This window comes from Macrobrachium rosenbergii, chromosome 7 (genome assembly GCF_040412425.1).
Source record: "Macrobrachium rosenbergii isolate ZJJX-2024 chromosome 7, ASM4041242v1, whole genome shotgun sequence".
NCBI lineage: Eukaryota > Metazoa > Arthropoda > Malacostraca > Decapoda > Palaemonidae > Macrobrachium > Macrobrachium rosenbergii.
In genome coordinates, this window is record NC_089747.1 from 1,588,419 (window position 1) to 1,601,324 (window position 12,906).

The 12,906-nt window shown below is 34.2% G+C and overlaps 1 long non-coding RNA gene across 1 annotated transcript; it reads right to left on the reverse strand.

Moving 5' to 3' along the window:
- Positions 1–6,331: 6,331 nt before the first annotated feature.
- On the reverse strand, positions 6,332–12,672 carry LOC136839987 (uncharacterized). The gene is made up of 4 exons (XR_010853491.1): positions 12,516–12,672; positions 9,996–10,086; positions 6,801–9,305; positions 6,332–6,747 (listed from the first exon to the last, which is right to left on the reverse strand). It is a non-coding gene; the product is annotated as an uncharacterized lncRNA (long non-coding RNA).
- Positions 12,673–12,906: the final 234 nt, after the last annotated feature.

Below are 12,906 nucleotides of genomic sequence, written 5' to 3' on the forward strand. Positions count from 1 at the left end.
GTACTGTATATCATTCATTTTAAAATTGAAATAATTTGATAAATTATTTGCTATAAAAGAATCCTTCAACTTAGAAAAATGTATCTAAGGAAGTCATACCCTTTTCTCTGTTTTTTAAAGTGGAATTGAAATAGACCACTTTGATGATTGTTATGATTCAATGTCATTCAGAAAGTTCTGGAGTCAATCAGCACTGTTCAAGTAATGCAGATGTTTGTAGGAGGACATTTCTTTCATCTGCTTTTCATGCAGTTATGAATACCCTGTAATTGAGTTCTGCCTGTTATGCTCTTTGCAATCTTAAATACCACATGTGCTGCAAAAATGGCCAAAGTAGAATTCATTTGAATGAGTGAATAAGTTAAAGTTTTCAGTACATGTGCTTGCGTCTCTAAAGTTAAATTCTAATAATCGAGATGAAGTGTGAAGAGCTGAAGTGACCACAGGTCTTCTAGAGAAATCATTGGGATTTTATTAAATTGATTTACAGTATAACAAGATCAGATTGTAGGTCTAAGTTATAATAAGGAGTGTATGTATTTATGTGTAAAAAACCTAGTACTTATGTTATCGGTTAATAACATTTGCCTAGATGGAAAGGCCAGTCTTTGAAAACTGGTTAAAATCTCTTTGTTGTGCTAGAATATAACATACATTCACAATCAACTTTTAATATAACAAAAAAGTTTGCAGATATAGATATAAACTACGTATTCAGGTTATGAATTTCATTTGTAGACTTTTTTCTTATTTTGTGGTTAATCAATTTGCATTCATTACTATTTGTTTAGCAGATGACAAAGAAATCATTGTAAGAGGTGTTAGATTTGCCTTTAAATTTTTGTACAATCCCAGTTAAAATTCCATTTCAGTAAATGAATTTGGCCACTTTTGCAGTATGGTATATGGTATAATTTATTTTTTTAATTGTACTGTCTTGTTCTGCTTTTGTTGTGATTTGATTATTGTTAAAGAGAACTTTTTTATTTGAAAGTTAATTAGCTTTGCCTTGTTTGGAATTTCTTTTGACATAAGGTTGGGCATGTCTTGGCCTCCTTTTGTACAGTAGCTTCAAAACAGGTGTCCTGTCTTGGGAATAGACTACCAAGGAATCTATATGGTATTAGTGTAGGATATTGATTTGTGATTCTGGTATGTAGGGACAATATGTTTTCATTTTTCTTATTGAAATTTTAGCTCAATAATTTTTGTTACAGAAATTTTATTCAGTTTATATTCAACACTTGATTTTTTTAGGTAATTGATTTTCATGAGTTATTTTCTTATGCACTGATCAATGGGAGATGCAGCCTAGCGTGTTTATCTAGCCCAGATCGAAAGATAACAGTGAAAAGGAGTGGTGTTTGACTTCAAAGGTTGCCTTATGAGAGTCAAGGGAAACTGAAAGCTTGAGGAGATTTCCAAAGCTGAACAGTAAATTATAAATTGGTGTTTAGAATATTTTGGTTTTGTCAAGTACAAAAATAGGAGTATTGTTAGAGATGGGGTTTCTTAGTTTGATAATACTGTCGTGACAAGTCTTCCAAATTAGGTGTTAAAATTCTAGAAAATGCTATTTATTGAGTCAGACCGCATGGAAGGATAGAAGAAGGAAGTTTAGCATACTTAAAGAAGCAACATAATAAGACAGGTACAAGGTTATCTATTGTAGACTGTTGATGTTTGTTGATTACTTTTGTAGAGTGCGGGAAAGTAAGCAAATTAGTAGACTGATGAATTGGCCTTGAAAAATCAACTACAATGTATTGTAACAAAAGGGTAGTTTGTATACGTCAAAGAAGAGCCAGCGAATTGACTTTCTAAAGACTGATTAGATGTTGTTTCAGGGTTTTGCAGGGTACAGCATGGTTCCAGGCTTATGTCAAAATGAAATTCACTGTGTGATCTTTGTCATTATTGTTATTTTGATTCTAAGGTTGAAGTCTCTTCCAGGTGTGGTTTTTCATATTACTGGAAATAAAAAAGGTCATGTGCCTACACCCCAAGGGGCTGGCCTTATGGGACTGCATCGGTGCTGCCGAGTATCTGCTGCTGTCCTGCTATCAGGAGCTATACAAGAGTCATTAACAAATACCTGAGGAACTCCTAGGACTAGTAGTGTTGTGCCTATTTCTCATAATGGAGGTAAATGGTATGGTACTTGACAACTCTATGATTACTGGAAGCATTTTCTCACTTGGACAATTTCCAGGTGGCTGAAATTGACTGAAAATAGGTAACTAAGTCATAACTTAATCTTCAGGTAAATTACTGTGCTGTTTGCTTTTTTTGATAGAGTACATTTTACTTAATGAATCAAAATTCTTAAAGGTATTTGAGGTATCACAGAACTTGACAATTTAATCTTGAACACTGAAGGACTTGAGAAACTTTCTGAGTTTCATTACTCAACCAATAGTCAAATTTTTCCGTTGACTTTTGGCTAACAGTGAAGAATATTGCCTTGTAAATTTATGTCTGATGAGAACAAGGAAGGATTTGTATTTTTTCAGCTACACATTATTGAACACTGTCTTTGGTAGGGCAGTTTTATAATCTTTGAAGAGCTCTTGGTAATCAAATTGCCCTTTTTAAGAGCATTGTGATTGATATTTTTACCTGGAAAATATTTTTTTTATAATATGAGTAGTTAGTTAACTTTACTTACCCTAAAAATGAAATGCATCCTTTCTGTCAGATATTTTGTAGAGGCAGTTATGTTATGCTATGTATCCCATCTCTTATAAGACTTTGGTTAGCCTAGATGCCACATCATTTATTTATGAATATATCTTAAGAAAGCAAAAGGATTAACAGTGGGTCTTCCACATTGCTTTGTGAGTAAAAGGTCTCCCACATTGCTTGTGAGTAAAAATGTTTAGGTGAACAAAATGACTTATACTGTAAAGATGTGTTACTTGTCAGCATATGAATGTATTGTACATAACAATCATTGTCTGGTAAATATCTCTGCATTTGTGACTAAATTCAGTGATTTCCAGAATATATTTTCATATTTTATCAAGCAGCCATGTGTGCCCTTTAGTTTGACCAGAAGATGAATAGTCTTTAGTGTCTACTTAGACTTCAGAATTTAGAAATGCAATATTGCCCTTTATGGGTATGTTGTAACTGGCTTGAAACCTGTTCATGACATTCCACCAGAAGAAACATTGTACAGCAATATGATGTTAACTTCAGAATTTAGAAATGTAATATTGCTCTTTATGGGTATGTTGTAACTGGCTTGAAATCTGTACATGACATTCCACCAGAAGAAACATTGTACAGCAATATGATGTTAACTTCAGCATTTAGAAATGTAATATTGCTCTTTATGGGTATGTTGTAACTGGCTTGAAACCTGTTCATGACATTCCACCAGAAGAAACATTGTACAGCAATATGATGTTAACTCAAAGGTCATCAACTGTAGGATCTTGTTAGTTTATGGTTGTGACATATCCCTTAAATGGACATGGAAGAGTTTTGTGTACATTTTTTCAATACTTAGGCTCTTAAAATTTTCTAGAAAGGGGTTTGGTATCACTCTATATATGTCTAAAGTTTTTTTTATCTCCAGCCCAAGAAGAACCCTAAAAGGGTTCAGAGGTCTGGTTAAACAAATCATTTATAACCAACTAACTAAGGTTTTTTACGGACTGTGGTTCTTGATATAAGTAATTGAAGGAAGAAAAAGTCAATATGCAAATTGCTGCATCATTTTGCCAAGAAATGGTGCAGCAACCTTTCATTTTCTTGAGTTGGTTATACCGTACATGTATTGTTATTTCCCGCTGATCTGTTTCAAAAGGTAAATCAAATGGCAGATAATGAATTCATACAGTTCTGGTGTGAAAGATACCACTGTTTTGAATGAAGTCACATTTGTGTTGACTTTAAAAAATTGGTGTTTGTCAGTATGACTTTCAAAATATTACAGTATTTGAAAGATTAATGCACTTTGTAAATTCTTGTATTTAAATGGTTGCATTTTCATGAATGCACTGTTGTGTACTGTCATTGATAAATGACTCATTGAAGCTTTAGTTAGATAAGTGTTGTGCTCTCGTTTATATGTTGATTTTCACAGAGATATAAATTGGTTGTGTTTTTCCTTTCTGTGTTTATCTTGGGTCTGCTCATTCTGTTTGTTTAGATAGTTGATTTCACATGCCTTTTCGTATGTGACTCCAGTTTGTTTGTTAGCGTAAATGATTTGCTGCTTCTGTGTTAGTTGAAGAGTGAGTTTATGATTTTCCATTTCAAACTAGTTTTGTTATGGTCACTTTTGTAAAATTTGACATATGTTTATAGTCACTAAACCCTGGTGATTTGGATGGCTGAGTTATTACACATTTTAATAGTGTTGGAATCCTATAAGTATTACAGTTTTTTATGCTGAGATTACAGATTGAATGTGTTAAATATTTAAGTCATTTTAAAAGGTTCAAGAAAAATCTCATTTGTTTTGATGCTACAATTTAAACTTAAGAGTCTTCTAAACATATTTTAACCAGGTTTTACATTAGGCAAATCTTCAAAAGCAACATGAACCACAATGTGTATCCATGTAGAATGAAAATGGAGTCATTATCTCAGGTTTTTGGTGACTCTTCGTGGCAACCTGACCCAAACTTACTAGCCAAGATTCCCATTGCTTTATGTGAAGAAAAAATAGACTGTAGTAAGGAAACTAGTTTAACAAAGCCAGTCTCAGCTGATGGGAGATGAACGCAGTGACAAACCACATGCATTGATGGCTGAGAAAAAAATGGGAGAGCTAAGTCAGCTCAGGTCACAAGTGACTCCTAGGCCTACCTGATAGGATTTAGTCTTTGTAGTTAAGTCAGTGACAGCTGCAACACTGAGGAACTCCATTTATGTTAGCATAGGTTTGCATCTAGGAAAAATACAAATTACTGTGTAATTTACTTCATTAGGTGCTGAACAGTAGGCTTTCATTGCTCAAGTTTTTCTCAAAAGCCAGGACTTCTTTACGTTTCAGATCATGGTTTCCACACGCTACATTATTGTAATGTAAGAGGATCTCGACCTCTTTAAGCCATTTAGACAAGACATATTGTCCATGAATATGTTCTTAAGGAAAAGGTTCTAAACACCTTCTGACTTTTTTTGCCCAAATCATGGCATGCTTATGTTTTGTTGGTCACCCTTGTTCTTGGAAATTTTGTATTACTGTATATTGGAAATTTTGTATTATATTGCATGTACAGCTGTGAATTATCACTCTGTTGTGAGTGTTGGTAATGTTTTGGCCATAAGATTGTTGGTACTTATTAAAGGTAAATCTCTGCTAACATAATCCATGAAGATGTTGACATGATTATCAAAACACTTGGTCTTGAATGCAAAGAAGTATTGCTTGGCATTGGTCACATCAAGATACTTTACATTCATATTTGGCAAGTTTGACATCTTTACAATCAAAGCTTTGTTCACCTCAAAGTATTTTTTATTGAAAGCAAAGTCAAAGAGCTACGAGTAATCCTAAGGCTCTCCAAAGATCATATTTTCATAAAGGCAGTGAACTTGGCATATAGGCTATGCACTGCATTGTGAGAGTTAGAATACAGAAACTGTACTCTGCAAAACATCTGATAAAATGGAAGTCTTTTCATATTGTAAAGTTACCTAAATATTATTGTAAACAATACTTTCCAGATTGTGTTCACAAGTCAATCATGGTGGCTTTAGAGGCAATTTAACCATCCGTTGGTCATCTAAGGGATTATAAAAGTGGTGCCAAAGATAGTGTGAGGTCACTTTTGTGAAAGTATTGAAAATATCTAAATCCACATGGTACATCAGTTATAATTTTGCAAGGCAACTTTACTTTGTTCATTATATAATGTTAAATTTTGACTTGGTTATTACAATAGACTTTGGACTCCTCAAGTTTCCGAGTGAGTAAGTGTGGTTCTGAGATATTTCTAACCTTGGAGAACTAGTGCAGTTGAATAAACTCTGCCAAATTACAACAGTCATTACTCTCTGGATGAATTTATGAGTTTAGTTACCTATTTCAATAAATTTCACACTAGTTGTGCAGATGACTAAATGCTTTCAGTAATCGAACAGTTGTCAACTACCTTATTCATCTACCTCCTTGAGAAAACAGGCATTACAACAAACTTCTGGGAGTTACTTTGGGATTGCTCACAACTCCCACATGGCTCCTACTAGCAGGAGAGTTGCTCCCTTAGGTCAGCCCCTTTATTGGGAGGGCCACCACAAGAAGGACCTTTTTTTGTATGTTAAAAAATGTTTTATTTTCCAGTATGAAAAAATACAAACAAAAGTTGAAAGCTTAAACCAGCATATTTTTATTTGCTTTCCTTATTTGTTGTACACAGTACTTCAAGTTGGGTTATGTAAACACTTGAACAATACTTTCATAAAATCATACAATCACTCTTTTACAGTCATGAAAGTGCTTTGGATGCTTTCACTATATTCCTTACTTGCTATCACTAGAAACCTCGTAGTTTCAATAACTAAAATCACCATATGACTGTTAGATTTCCTCATACGCCTTGGATATGCTTTGCACTCGATAGCCTTTGGTATAAAACAGGAAATTTCAGAACATCACCCTTCCCAGGAGGGATTCAAACATACACTTTAAAAAAAGGTCAGCAACTACCCACTATGCTACTGGTTCTTCTGCAGCGTAGTGGATTAGCACTGAAACTTCTTTCTGATAGTGAGACACTCAAATCTCACCTGTGAAGAATGGTTTTCCACTTCTTTCTGATAGTGAGACACTCAAATCTCACCTGTGAAGAATGATTTTCCAAGTATTCCCATTTTAGGCTTGAAGTGGAAGGCTTATCCAATCATCGTAAGAAAATCTACAAGCTAAGATTGTGATTACATAGAGTACCTAGTTTACAGTTTGTTACTAAAAGTACATCGTATACAGTTTACAGGTTATAGTCAGTCCTATTACATATTGTTTTTCCAAGTATTTCCCATTTTAGGCTTGTTTATCAAACATCGTAAAAATCTATAAGGTATTAAAAGTACATTGTATACAGTGTTTAAATGGTATTAAAAATACACTGTATAGTTTATACATGTTATAGTCAGTCCTATTACATATTTTTGTACATCATCTACAGTGCATTTGTACAAAAAAGGCAAATACTGTATGGAAACTAATTACTGCAAAATTTAACCAGGGTACTTTCGCATATTTTAAAGCCAGGGAATAATAAAAGAAATACAAGGATTTACAACAGTACCCACCTAACAAGTGTTCTCAAGTTCCTGAGATGGTATTTGGAAACATTAAAAAAAAAAAACACTAAAAACTGACAAACTGTAAGGCAACTCTTGCACATTGTTTGAATGGGACTGAAAATCCTTACTTTTTTACAATATATACAATTCCCAGTTAACTACCGTATATCTTTACCTATAAGAATTACAGAATTACAGAGTAGGTGGCCAGCAAAAGATGACATGGTTTAAACAAGATTTTAAAAGAAACTACTCAAACAGTACCTTAGTGTGGGTCTAAAAATAGTGGCTACTTGAAAAACTTTTACATTTTGAGGTGTAGCCTATCCATATTCAAATTACCCTGTTACTTTACTGAAAAATGAAAATGTAAGTTTTGATATGGAAGGGACATGGCTTACCAGGAAACAGAAAGGTTTTTACACAAGAAAATACTTTTTAAGATCTGTACCTTATTTTAACATCCAGTAATAACTTACAAAGGTAGATTGAGTCACTAAAAGAATTCCAGAAATATTAGTTCAATTTAGCACTCTATTACCACTGCAGTATTATGATAACTGGAAATCAAATTACATACTGTACTTTAGGAAAATGGGTAACTAGATTACAATACAATCTAATGCTGGGATGAAATGTTCTCAATATCTGACGGAATAAATTAAGCTTAATAACTCAGTACTGCATAATTCATTTTCTTACATTCAAAATTTGAAACATATTGGGCAGTCAAATGACCACAGGATACATAACCTTTTCCAGGAGAGACACAACGATCTTCCCCATGAGAGTAACACTCATATCATGCCTTGTCAAGTAAACAGTACTGTAGGTGGTAAATAAGATATTTTGTAGTGTTTCTTTAGCTTTATAACCTTCCATCTACAGGGGCACCTCAACTCAAGAAACCTAAGGGGCATAGCTCTCTGAAAAGTCACAAAGTCCTTAAGTAACCAAGTCCCTAACAGACATTATCTCTAAAAAGATTTCTCAACCAAGTCTGGTTAAAACAACAATTCCACTCTAGATATTCCCAAATTAATCTTTACTTCACACTTCTTCATTCAATTTAAGTTTCATCTAAAAATGAAAGACATTTAATATGGTAGCACAGGGATAAATAACTGGTAAGACGAGATCTCTTAAGTAGAAGCGCCACTACTCACTATGATCTAGACTAATTCAGTAGTCTCTCTCAAATGACATCTTTCTCCAATTTTCCTATCTTATTTACACCCATATAAGACTCTAGACACTAACACCCAATTACGAAATTAAACACAATAGCAGAAAAATTCTATAAAGGTGGTAATTTTTTGCATTTTGATAACCCAGCTTCAATCTTTATATTTTAACTTAAATTACCCATGACATGAATAAAGAGTATTAAATTAACCCTCACTAAAGATAATAGCAGAAAAATCTATCAAGACAGTTATTTTGATGGTTTTGAAACCCCAGTTTCAATCTTCATTCAAGTTATTTTAACGTAAGCTATTCATGACATAAACGAGTATTAAAATTACCCTTGCAAAATAGTTCCTTTTTTTATTATTATTATCCCAAAAATTAGCACTTCCTTAACTAGTCACGTATAAATAGCATTTTAGAAATTTCCCTCGACGCATGAATTAATTCACATACATATTTCAAGAAAGGAGAAAATACCATCCTTTTACCATAATCAATGCAACAGCACATTGTAGTTACATTTTCGAGTCAAGCCAAATAAAAAATTTTTAAAAATTATCAGATTAAAATGAAAAGTTGCAATTATTTTCATATAATAATCACTATCAATACCAAATGTGATCAAATCCCATGGGCTGAATTGGAAGATGAACATATGGAGTCACAGCCGGTGAAGTTTACGATGGAAGGATGGCCATTCGTTAGACACCTTCTTGGACTGTCTAAAAGACTAGATCAAGACCGCACCAGCAGGTGCGATGTGGAGTCGGTCCTCAACAAGCAGAAATGGGTCCCCTGGAGACCACAGAGAAATGGCTGGAAATTTGGCCTATCCCCTAAACTTGTACCTGTAATAAAAAGAATGGTTATCAACTAGACTATCATTATCATTAGGATTATGTATCATTGCATCATTAGTTAAGTAATTCTTATTAATACTTTGGTTAACATTCCGCTATACTGAAAGGTACTGTTTTTGTGGCATGTACCTGCCGCATAATATCTGCAGTGTTAATCGATATGTACAACATAAACAATTTAATGATAACAAGAAAAGTAAGTATACAACTGACAAACAATTTAATGGAAAACCAAATGAACAAGAAACAATATTTCTAAATTCCTAACTTTTCATCAGTATATTTAATCTGGACTCTGAAACAATACATTTTTAATCAGCACTAGAAAACTTCAAATTTTATAAAGACCTTCAACATGCATATAAATGTCTCCACAACCACATACACTGCTTTTCAATTCTACTCTTTCATCCCTGTTATACTAGCTTATGGACAAAAGTGAAATGTGTACGACTTAATCTCCAGTACTAGTACTGACTTCACCATATATACACCCTGCCTATGCTTAATAGCCTTCCACAAAATATAATGCTCCTATCTGTAAAGGGAGTTGTAAGGAATGAAAAGCTAAATTCCATCTTCTAAAGCATTTTGAATATTAAGCTGACCTGCTACTCCTAAGCCTAGTTTGCCCACAGAAAGTTCACTTTTCTTACTGCAGTGAATATTGTAACTTACCGTATCTTAACAAAGAACCCCCTATAGCCACAATGAATCCTGAGGCATAAAGCACTGGCAGACTGCCAAGATCCACAAGGTGAGGTTTAGCCTGAAACAACAAAACTCAATTATTATTTGACTTAGAGCCTACTTCTCCCCCTTCCACATAACTTCAATGGATTTATTATGATGGGAAGTGAAAACGGGAGCCAGGTGAAGCCTTAACAATTTACAAGCGAACATCCCGATAGAAAGAGGCCAGTGAGAATCAATAACAAAAATGAAAAAAGGGTGAACACAAATACAGCAGCATTTGAAAAATCCTATAAAGGTTTTCTACATGACTATCTTACAGTGCACTGGGCAAGATAGTCTACAGCATGAGCGGAAATTCCTACAAAATCAACACTAGAGCTTGTGGAATTACATCCTGTATCTGCTAATAATACTGTTAATCTTGGCGTCATGACAAAAATCTAAGGGTAAAATGGCACACAAGCTATACAGAAAAGTTTAGATGCAAACCAAGCAGCAATGGTTCAACCCTTGAAAGTTGACTTATAAATTAAATTTAATTTCTTGGAAAAATGCCCTAATAAACAACAAACTGATATAAACTGAAATGAAAGTTATTACCCCTAAAATAAAAGAAATGAGACATTACAATAAAGCTACTCTAGGCTTCTGATGGTGTCAACGGACTTACTGCTGTCTACGTTTCTTTCATTCCCTTGGGTCTCTCTCCCCACTTAGCTCCAGAGGCTAACTTCTTCCACTGTCTTGTACCACTTCTGTCCTAGTTTAAAAACCTTTATCATATTCTTAGGGTCCGAGTAGATTGGATGGGGGAAAATAGGCAGTGCGGATTGCTTCCCCCAGTCAAGGAGGGCCAGTTTAAGTTAAGTATATCTTAGTTTAACCAGACCACTGAGCTGATTAACAGCTCTCCTAGGGCTGGCCTGAAGGATTAGATTTATTTTACGTGGCTAAGAACCAACTGTGCCATATACGTTACAATGCATCCCTGTATTTCAGCCACTGATTTAAATGTACCCTAGGTCAGGTTAGGACTGAGGTCCTTTGTCCCCTCTTCTCTGAGTCAGGTAGGAACCATTTACCCTAGACAAGTTAAGATGCACTAAAGATTCCCTAGCTCAAAACAACCCCAGTTCCAAAAATGGGTTCCCAGTACTGTTACACATGCAGGAATATATACATTAAAAATAAATCAAAGCTTTCCCATGGAAACTGACAATTTTGTTAATACCATCAAAATATCAACAGAAAAGCTCTATATCACTTTTATGAATTGCAGCTTTAAAAGTGAATTTCAATATGTAAAGTACCCTAGGATTACATAACCTACCACAGCAAATTTTTACACTAAATATCTGTAGACAAGGGTTGTTATGTTTCTATAACGATTAATGTTTGTGTCAAGCTTTGTCTACTTGTTTTTTTTATGCCAGTGAAATGCTTTAGGGGTTGCATTTACCAATATATCCTGACCTAGCCTAACCAGGGTGCAGCATATTCACTGTCCTCTTCACTGTTAGGCTATGACTGGCGTAATAATATTCAATAGGCTATGTTGTTAATAGCCTGCATTACACTGTGGATATTTTACTATAAACCAGCTCTGCATATCCTATGCTACAATTGGGTTATGGACAAAAAGTTCAAGCACTCACAGGCAAAGGACATCCAAAAATGGAGTACCATTCATAAAACACTGCACTGGTAAGGTTCAATTCCACATCTTAGGTTATTTTACACTGAATTTGAGTACGCACTTTCACGGGATCCATCATTCAATGAACAAAAGTTTCGTGGGCCTTTGTCACACATTCACAGCCTAATAGCCTAGGGCAATTTTGGGTATTACAACCTAGCCTAGGGCAATTTTAGCCCCCTCCATAACTAATACGGCAAAACTGTAAACCAGTAAACAATTTTATGCGGCAACTTATAAATTTTGCCAATTTTGTTCCAGCCAGCACTCTGTCATGCGATAAACTTTTAAATTTTTTTCTTCATCTACATTAAATTTAAATGAACACAAAAAAACAATCGCCTAAGCCAAAGGAACTAGAACGAATTAGCAAAACACCGGTGCAACTTGCTTACCAATCCACCAAGGATGCTTCCATTAATGGTGATCTTTAGAAAATTTACGAAACTATAGCTACAAAATATAGAGCACTAATAGCATTTTTGCATGAAAAACTTGGTTTTCGTGCAAAATATGGGCCTCAGCCTTGGAAATTAAAAATATAGAGTTGATAGCCTTGTCACCTTGGAAATTAAGGTTGCTATTTTTTTTACCAAAATTCTACATGGGTAACTACCTGAAAGCAGCTCGTATAAACAGTTCAAAAAACAAACTTGACTCAGACCATTTTGTCTACCCTATTCGAGCACGTGGCCGGTTTCCAAAAATTTTCAATTTTCCTACAAGCTTTTTAACTCTATATACAACCACTACAGGGTACAACTTCCATATAGCTACCTTAGTTAACTTAACTAAATGATAATTACCATTATATCAGAAGAAACAGACAAATGCAAGGACTTCACATATACAACACTTAACAATGGCTGGCAGATCCTTCGTCTTGTTCCATTAATGTCTCTCTGGGTCTCTAGAGGCGTTTGGAAGATTTCAACTACTGTATTTATTTACGCCGATTTCCTATAAAAGTACATTATTTTATATAATTCACGTGAAATTTAGGTTATAAATTAATTCAGCGTTTATTTGCACTATAAACAGAACTAATTCTTAGTAGGGAAACTATTTAAATAAATCAAAATTAAAATTACAGCTAGCTACTTTCCTACGGCAGGCCTGCACAAACGAAATAACTATTGTTTTATTTATAGTATTTTATATATAAAAGTTTTATATTTTAAAATTATACATATTATA